This window comes from Schistocerca nitens, chromosome 7, assembly GCF_023898315.1.
Source record: "Schistocerca nitens isolate TAMUIC-IGC-003100 chromosome 7, iqSchNite1.1, whole genome shotgun sequence".
Taxonomy (NCBI): domain Eukaryota; kingdom Metazoa; phylum Arthropoda; class Insecta; order Orthoptera; family Acrididae; genus Schistocerca; species Schistocerca nitens.
In genome coordinates this window covers 636,104,059-636,116,598 of record NC_064620.1, presented here as the reverse complement: position 1 = coordinate 636,116,598, position 12,540 = coordinate 636,104,059, and positions in this window count along the sequence as shown.

The following is a 12,540-nucleotide window of genomic DNA, read 5'->3' as shown; positions in this document are numbered from 1 at the left end:
CAGACATGTTGCCATCGGCAGGTGCGCTAACGAACTGAGCTCCTGAGGGCGGGCGGCCGATTGAAATCCCCTCCTCCCGCGGACTGTTTGTCCGAGAAACACGAGATGGATTATGAGCGTACCAAGATCCTGGCTCAGACCTCTAAATATTGGGATAGCGTTATAAGGGAGGCTATCGAAATTCGCACCAGGGAAGAACCTATCAACCGAGATTGCGGCTACAAGCCCAGCAAGGCTTGGGACCCGGCACTGAATGTAATTAAGAAGACTCTCAGCGAGAAGTACGAACTGGCGACCAGGGCGGACGTAGCAAGCACATCGACGCTACGACAGATTCCGACGCCCACGTCTTCGCGACCGCCGGCGTGCGGGCGCGGACGGCGAAGAGAGCGGCCCCCGGGGGGAGGGGATTTAATGGGCCGCCCGATCCTCAGGAGCTCAGTTCGACAGCGCACCTGATGATGGCGACATGTTTGATCGCCGAAATATTGTGCCCGTTGGACACTATGAACCGGCAGTATACCCGTGGACTGTTCGAGCAATTACTATGTTTTCCTTAGCAAAATTAAGTTGTTATCTGAACACGTTTATTCATCTACTTCTATGACAGCATAATTTTCTACAAAATATGTTGAAACTGATGGAGATGCATCAACTCTAAAAGCTGTCAACTTTGTTTCTGTATGATGCATTTCTACAGGACTTCACTCTGCATGTTTAACACAATAAAGATCTAAGTCGGTATTTTAGACGATTGATCAATCGACTGTAACAATGTTAATTTGGTTATGAGGGGTATATTATTTTTGTATTATAGTTACGTCCAACAACATTATAAAGAAAATTCTTTTAACCTGAGTAGTTGTTATTTTTGGCTAAGATGTATCCTGCATGTATCTTTGGTCATGTGAGGCACAAGATTCCAAAATCCGCTTTATCCATTTTTGTACATTTTTCAGGAAACGAGAAACAAGTTTCTTGCTCGCCTTCAGTAAAAGCATATAATTCGTGACATGTAAGGAAGACATTTACAAATTGGATAAGACATGTTTTGGAACTCAACATTGGATAAGGAGGGTTTTGAAACTGTCATCATGGATACAAGCGGGTTTTTCAAACGTAGCTAACACTTAATAATGATCGTTTTCGTCATTAATTGCAATTACTGATGTTCTTTTATTATTTATGTAATTTAAATCACAAAATATTTCAGTCATAGTATATAAAAATATGAAATGCCAATAATTTAACTCAATATCAGTGTATTACGTTACAAAATTTTCCAAAAATGACAAGTAATGTTTCATGATACACATTACTTTCCTACACATTTTTAAAAGTGTAATATTGTATCCAGAAAAATAATCTAAGTGCTGATTTAACAGCAAATCATTCATATTCTGAAGTCAGTGTCTTCTTCATCACCACATTCATTTTCCCATTCGTCTAGCTGTTCAACGAAATCTTCATTCCCTGCATGTTCCTTTTTCATTAGGATTGAATACAACATGAGGTCCTCATTACGTTGCCACGATTTGTCAAACCGTTTCGAAAGCAGTTTATCGATATCCTTTAATTTTTCCGTTCTTAGTGGCACACTTTTCAGTAGAGTACTTAAAGTAATATTGTCAATTTTCTGATGCTTCCTCAAAAGAAAACGGAAAACACCAATGCCACATCTATAATTCGACTCACATCTAACCAAAACTGCAGACTTGCCTTTCTTGAAGATAATTCTTTTACACTGTTGAAGTTGGAAATGCTACCCACTTGAAGGTTTATTTATTTGAAATACACCATTTTTCAGTTTTGTACGGGGAAATCACTTTCGAGCCTTAGAACAGTACCTTCTTCCTCAAACAATTCAGTATATTCTGGAGGATCCACAGTGACATTTCTTCTCCGCATCTTCTTCTCTATTCTTCCAAATACACGGTCTCGAGGCAGGAAAGAATGTCCAACAACAACAAACTTTGGGTGTACTTCCTGAATGTTACTGGGAGATTCAAGCTACAACCAATAACATAGCATTCCAAAAGTAAGGAAAAATAACTCAAACAGCCAGGTCATCCGTCTGCACACATTTCAACACTTGCAAGATCAGAATGGTTCAGGTGGTAGTGTAAACTGGAAACAATTCCATTTCACTCTTTCGAGCGTTCATGTTCGAACCAGTTATAGATCGTAACCGTTTCTTTGTTCTGAGGAGATTTTGAACCACCTCTGCAGAGTGTAATGTTGTATCAATATACTGCCTGGAATAATGTGCCGCTTGATCTGGTAGCTTGGGCAAGATCATATTCCTCTAACAGTCGAAAGAAAATTTGATCACCGCTGACTCTTCTTTCTGTTACAGGACTCTGAAAGCATCCGCTTTGAACTTATGCATCATTCCAGATAACCCTTCTTTCGTTGATAGGTGGGCTGACTTCATTTGCAGGACGAGTAACTGGCATTCAGAACATACATCAGTAGCTGGAGTCTTGAAACTAATATTATAATCAGTCACAAAAATTGTTACTTTCATTTCCGTGATGGCTCCTGAATTATAACTTCGCCATAATTTGCGAGTACTTAGTTCCATAGGCAAGTACATTCTCTTAGATTTGCGTCTACAGTAGTTAGAATCGACTGGCGGTAGTTTTTCAATGAAGACTGTAACCTCATCTCGTATTTTGAGGTACTTGGGAGATCTCGTGTCAGCTCCTCTATTCTCCTTTGGTGACAGACTTGTGGTGAATGATTTCATACACATTCCTTTTACTCTGTCCTTGCCCGCGACCAGTATTGATAAGAAAGTCTTCTGACAAGTCTGCGATAATGTGGGTCCACTGCTTGCCTTGACTCTGATGAAATACTTGACAGCCAAGCGTTTCCTGGACCTGTTCGGCTTCACAGTTCTCTCTCTCTTTTAGGCGCTTCTTAAGTTGTGTATCTACGAATAAATTCATCTTGTCTCACCTTGTCACTAAGCTCATAATACGTTTGATGAAATCGCCTTACATCTTGCATTTTAAGTTCTTTGCACTGGAAGACAATCCTCGTGTGTTTGCAAGTGGGCATTGTTGGCAGGCGTTTTGAAACATACCTGGAACGAAGGATTAAGAGTAAGGCGGTGTTATGGTTTACAAAATAAATCTAACCAACTTCAGTAGTTTTTATAAGGAAAGACTGAGACAGACAAAAGGTTATGTTGGAGCAAAATATACGTAAGTGTGTTTACCTGTTCACTTTAGCTGTATTCCTTTTCCATGTTGAAGGATCTCTTGTCTTCTTCCTGCTATGTATATGACTGATCTCCAATGCGCTTCCGTTTTCCGTTGCTACAGAAAATAAGATACATTGTTTTACTGGAACTCGAAACACCACTGGTATATCTTACCAATAGGTGCATGTGAGAAACTTGCGAGAAATAATCGGGAACAGTATTGCCAACTGTTTCAAAGAATACACAGTGAACTCGGCACTTCATAAACATCGTACTAACGTTTACTTCATACAGTATTGTTTGAGATACATTCCAGTTGCGGTACCACAAGTTTGGATAAGGTGGATTTTGGAAACAACATCTTAGGATGAGGTGGGTTTTGGAAACGTCACCTGAATTTGTGCTATATTTACATGGGGCAAAAGCGGGATTAGGAACAGTTTTCTTGTTTGAAAAGGTGCCGAATAACATGAGCTATAGAGATAAGACAATATCTCAATTTTCGTAAAAAATAGATAAGGCAGATTTTGGAATCATGTGCCTCATGTAAACACACACAACTTTCAATGTCTAAACAGACTTCTTACAAGGGAACCTCCCCATCGCACCCCCCTCAGATTTAGTTATAAGTTGGCACAGTGGATAGGCCTTGAAAAACTGAACACAGATCAATTGAGAAAACAGGAAGAAGTTGTGTGGAACTGTGAAAAAATAAGCAAAATATACAAACTGAGTAGTTCATGGGAAGATAGACAACATCTAGGACACTGAGAACGCGGGAGCGCCGTGGCCTGGTGGTAACGTGAGCAGCTGCGGAACGAAAGGTCCTTGGTTCAAATCTTCCATCGAGTGGAAAGTTTAATTTTTTATTTTCAGTTTATGTGACAAACTCTTATGTTTTCATCACTTTTTTGGGAGTGATTATCACATCCACAAGAAAACCTAAATCGGGCAAGGTAGAAGAATCTTTTTACCCATTCGCCAAGTGTGCAAGTTAGGTGGGTCGACAACATATTCCTGTCATGTGACGCACATGCCGTCACCAGTGTCGTATAGAATATATCAGATGTGTTTTCCTGTGGAGGAATCGGTTGACCTATGACCTTGCGATCAAATGTTTTCGGTTCCGATTGGAGAGGCACGTCCTTTCGTCTACTAATCGCACGGTTTTGCGATGCGGTCGCAAAACACAGACACTAAACTTATTACAGTGAACAGAGACGTCAATGAACGAACGGACAGATAATAACTATGCAAAAATAAAGAAAGTAAAATTTTCACTCGAGGGAAGACTTGAATCAAGGACCGCTTCTTCTGCAGCTGCTCACGCTACCACGGGACCACAGCACTCGTGAGCTCCCGTTCTCCTTGATGTTGCCTATGTGGCCCATGGACTACTCAGTTTGTATATTTTGCTTATTTTTTCGCAGTTCCATACAACTTCTTCCTGTTTTCTCAATTGATCTGTGTTCAGTTTATCAAGGCCTATCCACTGTGCCAAGTTATAACTAAATCTGAGGGGGGTGCGATGGGGAGGTTCCCTTGTTAGATGTTATATTCTCTTTATGTGTCTCTATTACTGCTTAAGTGATTACATTGTATCTATTATTTAGTGAATGACAGCACTTCATGCGCTGATATAGTCTGTTATCAGATATTGCTTCTACTCATTGGTATCGTGCAGATATTCAATTTTTTAATGTTGTGGTTTGGTTTATGCAGCCATTGTTGAATTACATCATGACCAAATAATGTACATGAAGTCTAAGGTAATGCGGTATTGCGTCAGTGTGTTAGCTCAGCATAAACATGTAAATCGTGTAAACCACTAATAAGTGAATTTGTATTTCCATGTGCTGATTAGCATTTATTAAGTGGATTGTTGTGTTATGAATTAGACTATAAAGATTACTTATTAAATTTGACAACGTTCTAGTAATTTCAAATTGTTTCTCAAGCTAGCCAAATACTGAGACCACCACATGTCTCATAGCTAACAGCTCACTAGCAAAGTCTTACATTGCTTTCACTTACTTGTGTCAGACTTATTCTGTCTCCTTTTCTGTCGGTCTCTCTTGGCCAACTCTTGTTCTTCTCGACTCCAATGTTATTAGGTTGCGAGACACGAGGGTGTCTTTCATTTCATTCCCTAATCTTACCTGTCATGGAGGTGGAGGGTCTCCTCAGGCATTGAGAAACCAACCTATGTAGGGGTGCAAACCCGTAAGTTAAATCACGTATCTCCCAGCACGGAAAATTACGCTAAAGGCCAGTGACCTATCCACGTAGAAATGTTTGCACTCACAAGCCTGAAAGGAAACATCGAATATGAAGGCTGAGGAAGCAGTGGTGAGGCCGGAACACTACAGACGACGAAATCTTGGCTTGACAAAGGAGAAGAAATAGCGATATTATGTTATAATTTCACAATGTATCTCAAGACATTTCTAGCAGTGCCTGTGTCTGAACAAAGTGAGTGCTGTGCTGTGGATGAGCGCCATTAAATTTACATCAGCTGGCAGCCAAAGCAGCAATTGTGAGTAATGGCTGCCATACTGAATATTTCATCATGGCTGTCTTTTTTGCTAAAGCTGCTGATGTAAGGGCTGTGTAGACAGCAGCGTTCCTACCGTTATACACTCACTCACAAGAGCTCTGCTTTGGAGCACAATGTAACTGACAGTTGAAGACGTTTCTCTGAATCAAAAGTAAGTAGGCTTGGTGAAGAAAGAAACCTTCCACATAAAGAGAGGATTCTTAATATAAGGGTGTAAGCCACGTCAATCAGAACTTTTGCTGCTTTTGGAGGCATCATAGCCAAAAGAAGTGATGGCGAGTATTGGAAACCTGTAGTTGCATGTTGCTACCATTACTATAGAGACAGTCCTGGATAGAAGCGCAGCACTGAAGTGCCCTTGATGGCATTTAAGGGGATACGGAATCGGATTTTGGGTTAAAAAATCGAATTTTTTTTTATTGGCGTATTATATTCTGCCATGTTTCCTCTTTAAAATGACGTATCATACATAGCTCTACTACAATTATAACTATTTTATTTTTATATATTTGTGAGATCGGGTATTGCGCTTTAGTTATACACGTCTCTCGTGGCTGACCATGAACTTTTTGGCAGTACCTTTAAAGTGACATGAATTCAAATATCCCGGTTTCCAGCGACTATTTATACACTAGTTGCCCGAAAATGTTTCTCTCTGGTTTCCTCAAGTTACTCTTTGACTTTGTGGCGGGACTGTTTTGTAAACAGTGTGATATAAGAAAGTAGTTGTTGTTGAGTTATTTCGTATTTAGTGCTTCATTTTTCGCAGTGAAAATGCCTAGAGCTAAAGCAAAAGTATTTAAAAAGCGTGTGAACTGGCAAAAGAAAAGAAATAATGATTCATTAGCAAAGCAAAGCAGTTCATCATCATCACTGTTGGAAAATGTGAATCCACTTATTACTGATTTGCCGAACGAACTTACACCAAATGAAAACAGTGCTTCTCATAAAAAACTAAGAGATTTGGAAGAGAAATATAATTTACTTGATAGAGGGAATGAAGTTTTTGAACTCATTGATACGAATATATTGTGTGAAGCTCTTGAAAACAGTTTGTGCTGCAAAAAATGTCATGGAAACGTTTCTCTGAAAGTAGAATCCCATGTTGGCCTGGCTGCCCAGTTTAATTTAATATGCAGTGTTTGTAAATACAGCTGTAAGTTTCCAAGTTCGGTTTCAGTAACTGTAAATAATGGATACAAGAAAACTGAACTTTATAGTGTAAATATTAGGTTAGTTTATGGATTGCGAGCAATTGGTAAGGGCAAAGCAGCTGGTGATATGCTATGTGGTGTTCTAAATCTTCCAAGTGCACCTTCAAAGTTTGAAGCTTACAATTATGTACTAGGATCTGCAGTTGAAGATGTAGCACAGAAGTCAATGCAGGTTGCTGTGGAAGAAGCAGTGGAAGAAAATGACGGCAGTCGTGACCTCACAGTGGCGTTTGATGGCACGTGGCAGAAAAGGGGCCACACCTCCAACAATGGTGTTGTAACAGCAACTAGTGTTGATACTGGCAAGGTTATTGATGTTGCAATAATGTCTAAATACTGTAGGTGCACAGGCAGGCTGAAAAATGAACACAGTGATGACTGTATTGCTAATTATTATGGTAGTAGTGGTGGCATGGAGGTTGCTGGGGTGAAGAAAATTTTTCATCGCTCTTCACAGTGGTATAATGTTCGCTATGTCAAATATCTGGGAGATGGTGACTCTAAAGCATTCAAAGAAGTTTTGGAAAGCAAACCATATGGGAACAGTGTAAATATAAGCAAACCTGAATGTATAGGACATGTGCAGAAGAGAATGGGTGCCAGGCTGAGAAGGTTAAAATCAGTTATGAAAGGGAAAAAACTAGATGATGGGAAAACCTTGGATGGCAGAGGAAGATTGACTGATTCCATAATAGACCACATTCAGAACTGCTATGGCCTTGCAATCAGGCAAAATACAGGCAATCTTGAAGAAATGAGGAGAGCTATATGGGCTTTATATTTCCACACCGCATCCACGGATGAGCATCCACAACATGGTTTGTGCCCCAAAGGTGAAAACAGCTGGTGTAAATACAATAGGGGACTAACAACAGGAGAGAAATACATTCACCACCACAGTCTACCATCAGCCATCATGGCAGAAATAAAGCCCATTTTCAGAGATCTGGCTGACAGAAGTCTTCTGATGAAATGTCTTCACGGAAAAACGCAGAACCCCAACGAGTGCTTGAATAGTGTGATATGGCATCGTCTCCCAAAAACAGTGTTTGTCGGAATTAATACACTACATTTTGGTGTGTATGATGCTGTGGCAACCTTCAATCTTGGAAATATAACTAAATGCCAGGTCCTTCAAAAGTTGGTTATGTGTGTTGGTTCCCGTACGGTACGTGCTATGTTCTTTTTAGATCAGCACAGACTAAGGCATGCTGATAATATAATCAAGACATTAGTGAAAAAAGCAAGACAGGTGCAGAGGGGTGCCAAAAGAAGACTTGAAGATGATTATGAAGACTGTGAAGGGGGTATTAGCTACGGATCAGGAATGTTTTAATCTTCTTTCTCCGTTTCCCGTAAGTTTACTTTTTACTTCATCTAGGAACATTATCTCAGGTACTGGTCAACCTAGAGGTCTGAAATTTTTATGACGTAGTGACATAGGTCCCTATTACATACTGAAACAACGATTTTTTAATTACTTGATTTACAAAAGACTTAGGGGTGATAGTCTAGTAAAAAGCGATGGAAAAAATTTACTTAAAAATAAATGTACAATATCTCTGTAAGAAAATACTTTGACAATAAACTGTTGTTTCAGTATTGTTGTAACATATGAATGCACATACAGTAAAATTTTTACCTCTCTGTCTCCAGTAGTTTGTGAGAAAATGTTCCCTATAGTAGGCATATATTAACATTGCGGGGATAGGTGATTCCGTATCCCCTTAAACAAATACATGTGAGACAGAGCTGACTGTTTGAATATTCGTGTGATGTTGAGCACCAGAGTGGACATACTTGACAAAACCAAAGCAATTTAATTGGTGCCAGATCTTCGAAGAAGATCAAAGTGAAAATGAGGACAGAACATTGTGGTGGGACATAGTCGAAAGTACACGAGGTACCGGTGTACTTTCTCCCAAAACAATATCTTTTCAGTACGCTGCCTTCCAGATGACACCATATTTGGAGTTACACCAGTCACAGGCCTCGTGGATGTCTGCACTGATCGACATCATTTGCATTTTGGTGACTGTAGAAGAATACTGATTGGTTGTTATTGTAGGAGATACGTCATCCCCCAATTAACAGAGGTGCAGAACTGAGGTCCAGCCAGTTTGACCAGATGCCTGCCATATATCATTTGGGGAACGGAAATCAGCTGCCTGAAGGTCAGCATTCTTTCACATAAGTGTGTTACAACTTTACAACATCAGAAGCCACACTTGCCAAGCAGCACACTTCTTGCAGCAGTGTACCCGCCTCACTTCCCTAAAATGTCCATTATAATTGTAAAAGCTGGGGTGCAAATACACAAAGAATACATCACAAGAGTCACCAACTACACACCGTGGAATCTCTGGCACACTTCCACTCTGTATTTATTCGCGACACATCGTCACATCCCAGAGAGTATTTGCGTGAATGCAATCTTAAGTACCAGTTGCTTACTCCTTTTGCGTGACTTGAAAGAAGTTAGCTTAGAAGGAATACAGTTCAAGATGGAGGCAATGGGCCAGCACCTCAAATGTGAAATGTGGAAGTCCCTTCCTGATGTTTCATGAGCCAGTCGGTCATACACGTTCGAGTTGGCACTTTAAGGACAGTGACAGGAACTGATGGCCATTAAACTAAGTTGGCAAGCCCCTCCCCCCCTATTCCTTCTTTTACAAGTAATTTTTTTTATTTCTTCTTCCGTTTTGTCGATTATGTAAATAGAAATAATAGTAAATCCAATATTCCATCACAACACTTAGTTTAGTGACCCAGTTTATGATTAAGTTCTATGTACACTTATTTTTGCATTACTGCTTTTATTCACGTAATATTAACTGTGCATCGTTCTTTTGGATGTCATTTCATATATCTTGCAATTCTCTGTTATATACATATATCTTCTGTTTCTGTAAATTTTACCTTCTTGTACTCAACGCAATGGAGATGCAGTCATCGCTTAATGTTTTACATCACAATCAGTTGTTTAAAGAGATACATCGGTTAGTGAGTTATTAATGGTACAGCTCTGCGCAACCACTGTTATTTCCTCTTTTATTGTACATAATAACAGCAATTCTAACATAGCTACGTTTTAATTGTCATCACATGACTGCAACTATCAAGTTTAGTTATTTTAGCCATCCTCTTGAAATTTTGTAATTGCTTTGCTATGTTGTATACATTTTTGTAATCATTTATTCACTGTTTCATGTTGTACAACCTTATGTAAGCTTTGGCACCTGTTCTTTTGTTGTCGATGTATGTAACTAGTTCAACACAGCTTGGTTTCAGTTTGTTAGCAACACACAATAGGAACTATCAAGTTCAGTTACTTTTAATCCTATCTTATTCTTCTTTTGCATGTTCAACACACCACCTTGTTCATTGTAATGGCTTTTACTGTGTAGTCGTGACCATTTTGTATGAGCACAATTACACATTGTAAAATGTAGTATGTAACTATTTCACAGTCGGTCGTACAAAAAGCTGCATGGTTTTATCGATCTAGTGATGATAAAGCTTTGTCTAGAAACTGACATTTGTTGTCTTCCATATACATAACTGTAGTGAGTTAAACACAGGTCATTTTAATTTTATCAGAAACATATTCATAAGACGAAAATAAAAATTAAGTTGATTTAGCTCATTTTACATTGTCAGTGACTACGTTTCTACTGGACTATGTACTTCATGACTTACAATTGTTGTGTGAGATATTAGTTACCATCCCTGATATGTTTTAAATAATTACATAGCAGCTGTATTTTATAATTATTTGCTTACTGTCCTACGTATGTTAAATGATGATGCTGTTTGTTGTAAGCACTTTTAACTGTTCTCTTGTTGTGCGTTTTTAACCTCTGTTGGTGTCTATTTGTCATTCGTTTTGATTAATTTTGTATTTAATATGGGTTCTGTACTTAGGGCTTTTCATTGTATATAATAATAACAACCACACAATCAACTTTTGCATTCGTCAGAGGCCATGTACTGTATTTCCACATTTAACTCTCCCGTGGAGCGGCGCTCTTGTCACAGTTCACAGTACCCAGTGTGTCATACCTACTCGACTTCGGGCAGGTGGTGGGCAGAATGATTGCGATCATTGTTTTGATTGGTACATACGCCAACAAGTGGTGTTGTGAACCAGGCTGGGCATTCTTGATGGACATAGCCAAAGTAATTTTGTTGGTGCCAGATGTTAAGACAAGACCAAAACGAAAATGGGGACAGAACACTGTGGTGGAGCATGTGAAAGTCCTGACGTTTTATGAGCCAGCCAGCGAGACCTGGCTCTGTGTGTATGTCACATGAAAAACTTTGGATTTAGTTTCACTTTAGGTATACTTTACATGGTATTTAAATGCGTTCCTCTTTTGCAGCTCTGCTGTTTCTTGTTTTATTGCTCGTAAATCGTATTGTGTTTAAGCAAAGAACGCTGTTTACATAAGTATTTGTGATTTGAGCATCATTCTCTGCCTCTGTTTTACAACAGTTCTGCTGCTCTGTCTTGCACCAGTACTGCCGCAGAGGATCTGTGGGAGGTGCAGCCTGCAGTGTATTGTAATCAATATGCGGGAAATATAGTCACTGTCTCAAGTAAAGCAACCTCATCACTTAATACAGTTCCTTATTTCAATATGCGCATATGCATACAGACAAGTTAATTGTTGTATTGTAGCTGCCAATTAACTATGAATATTTTACCGAAAATGAATAGGCAGCACACCACGACTTTAGAATTAAATGTATATAAAAAAACACAACGTCAGTATCTTCACGTTTATTTATATAGTCAAAACAGCATACTATTCTTGCTCTTAGTTCATTTTCAGTATTTCTACATACATTTAATATGAGCGCAATCTCTACAGGTAAAGCAACCACACTGTGCTGTTACATGTTCGTTTTATTACTGTGCTTTTAGCTCGGTGCGGTAATTTTGCAACGAAATATCTCTGTGGAAGGTGAGTTGCACAATGTTAAGATGATTTTAATATGGACACATTCTGATAGTTGTTACGGTGTTTTACAATGTCATATTTTTTGTTTTAGTAATTGTCTTAGCCTGTGATGAAGAGGTAGTGGAATTATGTCTGTCCTATAAAACAGCAATTTGCGAAAGAGGATTTGATGAATGTAGAGGTGCTAGGATAATGCTTGTTCATAAGCTACTGTACTGCTGTCACTAGTTGTAGCACTGCAGTTAAATTATTCACTATGAGGTTAATGTCAAGTCACACACAAATGTAAGAGGAGAGATAACTCTATGTTCATACATCATTGAAGTGTAGAAAAATCAGAGATGTTCTGAGTAAAGAAAAGCACACTTGGCAGTCGTACCTAGTCATTAAGAACGTTTAACTGTTCTTCACTGTTTGAAACCACTTGAGGTGATTTGAATTAAATTTCAATATCCTCCTCACCATGAGCAAAATGTAAAATTTACGGATTGCTGCCGCTGTTGTCCCCTGTGTACAGGGCTTTTCACAATTCCTATTACAGGCTTTTAATAGCTTTGAGAGGACTTGGTACATTTGCAGACATGGGTTCACTATCAA